The sequence below is a fragment of the Chiloscyllium plagiosum genome, unplaced genomic scaffold (genome assembly GCF_037043375.1).
Source record: "Chiloscyllium plagiosum isolate Xiang-an unplaced genomic scaffold, Cpla_swu_hap1 HiC_scaffold_27, whole genome shotgun sequence".
Lineage (NCBI taxonomy): Eukaryota > Metazoa > Chordata > Chondrichthyes > Orectolobiformes > Hemiscylliidae > Chiloscyllium > Chiloscyllium plagiosum.
Window position 1 is genome coordinate 59796058 of NW_028270165.1, and position 4129 is coordinate 59800186.

Genomic DNA, 4129 nt, shown 5'->3' on the forward strand with positions numbered 1-4129 from the left:
TAGTCCAGTTCCTGGGGATGAGACATATATCAGCGCCCCGGGGACAGAATGACAAGCAGATGTTCTGGAAACGCTTTGCTGCTTGCAATTCTTGCAGCAATGTGGAATGTACTTCACACTGAGCAAGTTTCAGCTGGTTCAGAGTCTCCGATGTACATTGCTGTGTTTGCCGCCAGCTCAGAGAGAGAACAATAGGAAGGACGTAGGAGTGAATAACGATCCGCGTGAGAGGGCGAATAACTGTTAATGGAGACTGTTAGCGGCTAACAATACGTAGTGTGTCATAGCAGACGAGGTGATAACAAGGAGTCGTTTGTGTGGTAGGGGTCAAGGACATGGGGGAGTTCAGGCCCTAAAGTTATGGAACTCGATATTGAAGACCGGAGGGCTGTAAGGTCTCCAAGTGGAAAATGAGGTGTTGTTCTTTCATCTGGAGCGAGAACACTGCTGCAAGCCTGAGACAGAGATGTTGGCCAGGGAACAGGGTGATGTGTTAAAGTGGCAGGCAACCGCAAGGTCAGGGCCTTTTTCCTGCGGGCAGAACCGGGATGTTCTGCGAAGCAGTCACCCAGTTTATGCTTCATGCTACATTGGGGAAACGACACTGTGAGCAGCGAATGCAGTGGACTAGGTTGTGGCAAAAGTGCTGCTTCACCTGGCAGGTATGTTTGAGCCCTTGGATATTCAGGAGGGTGCAGGTAAATGGGCAGGTGTTACACATTCGGCGGTTGCAGGGGAAAGTGCCTTGGCACTATGGGAGGTGGGTGTGGGGTGTTGCGAGTGAAGGAAGAGTGGAACCTGTTGTTCTCTCTCTGAGCTGGCGGCAAACACAGCAATGTACATCGGAGACTCTGAGCCAGCTGAAACTTGCTCAGTATGAAGTACATTCCACATTGCTGCAAGAATTGCAATCAGCAAAGCGTTTCCAGAATATCTGCTTGTCATTCTGTCCCCGGGGCAGAATGCCCACTTTGTCTGATCCCCAGGAACTGGACTATCTCCACTGGTGGATAATGAAACCATTTTATTTCTACTTGCACGTTGTTGTGGGGGGTGGGACGGGGTGTACGGTAGGGGGCGGGGAGAGTCCATTCGATCTTCTGCTCTCTCACGCTCTCTCTCTCTCTGAAACCCTTGGGGTGAGAGGTGTCAGTTACATTAATGCGGAGAACATGAACAACTTTGATTGTGAACTTTCTCCAAGGGTCTGTTATCGGAGAGATAGAAAGATGCTGTGCTGGCAGGACAGAAAGAAATGGACACCAAGGACTCTTCGCCCAGGTAAATTCACATTGCTGTGCAGCCTTCTTGGTGTTCAGAAATCGTCTTCACGCAGCGATCTTACGGAAAGTCTATTGCAAAGTGGGCATCGCTTTCTTTGCTGCGACCGCGCAGCAGTTAACATCTGAGCCCCAAGTGTCCCAGATGAAGAGAATCCGAGTGAAACCTTCACTCACTGAGAGTCCTCCCCACGGCTCTGAGCTGAGGGACTGCAGGCAGTCCAACAGGGAAGGGACGGTTAAAAATGAACCAGTTTTGCTCCCTCAGCCTCTCTGTCCCAGAGACAGGCAGTGGGACGGCATAAACACGTAGCATCATTCTCGCGCAGACAGAAGCCGTTCAGCCCTTCGAGTCCACGGCGACTGTCTGTCACTTGTCTCTCTCTCTCTGAGGTTATTCACAATCGGTGGTATCCGTCCTAATAGTAGGGGACTATGTCTGAGTCGTGATGCGGTTTCTGACATGCTTGTCATTCTCGTCTGAACCAGGGTGGCGAATTACTGCAAGGAATGGACGAAACCGCAAGGCATGTGTTTCAACTTTACCAGCTGATTGGCATCGCAGAGAACTGGGTTTGCGATTCAGTTCAGAGGAAACAGACGAAGTACAGACTACCACTGAGAGCTCTAAAATCTTGCCACATGAGTTGAGTGGATTTGGCGAGTGCATCGATATGCTACATTTGGACACTCGGTAAGTAGACGCAAAGGCAGGCAGCTTGCAGAAGAGAGCACCGATCTTAAGGAAAGCAGCTCGAGGTGACATTCAACAACAAGCAGACGACGGTTTCGATCCATCGGTTATGGGCCCAGGACGGTCCCGCTGCGCCACTCTGCTGCCGCACGCGGCGCCCCTTCCACAGAACACTTCAGGTTTCCGTCTGGCACGCGGCAGGCACGTTCGAGCCTGATGTCAAAGACCTCCACTGCTGTCGTGTAATATGCTGTTTCGCGGACGTATGGAGGCTGTGTAAATATAAACTTATTTCTAAATTCCCACATTCTGTTGGTCGAACTGTGATTTCACACTGAATCACAACATGTGTCACAGCGCAGACGGAGGCCATGCGGCCCACCTTCGCTCTGCTGGTTCTACACTTAAGTAAACGTGTGTCTCTATTCGTTTCATTCTCTCGCCTACTCAGCGTAAATCTGCACATCTGAACGTGACCACCGAATTCCCTTTTGTGCCCATTGAATCTTCCTCTTTGTCAATGACATACAGGGACTTACTGACCCTACCACTCCCTGTACGAAAACGTTCTTCCTAATGTCACTTTTACTTCTTTTCATTGTGACTTTAAAATTCTGCCGAATTTTTGAGGTAGAGTTAAACAGCCAAAGATAATCACCGTCACTGCTTCCCTTCCATCGACTCAACTTTGTGAAGCAGTATCTTTCACTGACAAATAAAACACCTTTGTCCTCAGGTACCTGCTTCATTTCGACCACGACTTCACGCCCCTCACTGTTCTCGTCTCACTTCCAAACACTTGGCTCACATCCTCAAAAACAGCTCTGTGGGTGTCTGCTTGTTACACCCTCACAGGCAGTGGGTTGCAGATTCCCGATCAACCCCAATGTGATTGAAATATTTCAACCCCGCCCGCACTGGTTTGCATCTTTCAAAAAGCCGTGGAGCAATCTCCCTTTCTTTTTGACGACAGTTCTCAACTGCAGTCGGCAGGGTTCACACCTGCGTGGGGAAACCGCAATGGATTTCATATCCATCGCATTCACCACTCGGCCCACCAATACAGAACCACACTGACAGCTTCATTTCCCAGGTCTCTCTGCCTGTGGAGCTGAGAAAGAGTAAATCATTGCAGAGTTTGTTTGAATCCAATCACTTCACAGGTTTCGAAAGGGTTAAATATCTGCAAATGGCGGGTCTGGGTGTTTCATCCCGAAAGATGAAATGGACGTTCAGTTAGAAACAAAACCAGGAATTGCAGGAGCAACTCAGCAGGTCAGGCAGCATCTGCAGAAAGAGAATCAGAGACAACATTTCAGGACTTTTTTTTCCCTCATCCAGGTACAGCCAAACCTACTGAGTTGCTCTAGCACTTTCGCCTTCTGTCTCGGACTCTCAGCATCCGCACTCCTTTACGTTAGAAATTCAATCAATTCAGAAACACCTTTGTGCTTCCTCAGTGGAAAAGATTTCCGTTTGGGAAATATTTTCCTGACACCATTAAAAACGCGCATCTTTGCAGACAAGAAAGCGGTAGGAGCGCGAACAACAAACGCCCCGTCCCTGGGTGGTCTCCAACCACCAACCTTCCTGTTAACAGCCGGACGCGCTGACCAATTGCGCCACAGGGACAGGCCCGAACATCGCTCGCACAGTCTCGTTGAGGAAGCATCTATTCAATTCATAATTCAACCTGCCCCGCCCAGAATTACCATTGTCTTCTATCAGTTCAAACACAGCGAATACTGCAGAAAGCCAACAGGTCGAGCAGCATCTGTGGAAAGGTAAACAGAGCCGACGTTTTGAGTGTGCTACGGTTTTTGTTCAGAACTCAGTGTTTTGCCTCTTCCCGAAGTTGGTCCAGGTCTGTATCTCAATTGGCAAACACATGGCACGTGCAGTGCCGCAATGTGAAGTTATCGCCTTGGCTGTTTAATAAAAAAGCAGTGCATTGTTTAAATGGTGATATATTGGAATGTGGAGAAAGTGAGGACGAGAGGTGAAAGTCGAAAAATGTGGCACTGGAAAAGCACAACAGGTCAGGCAGCATCTGAGAAGCAGGACAGTGAACGTTTCGGGCACAAGCCCTTCATCAGGAATGATGTATGGATGACAAAGGGGTCTCAGAGTCCCTCCACACCAGTCAATGCCAGTT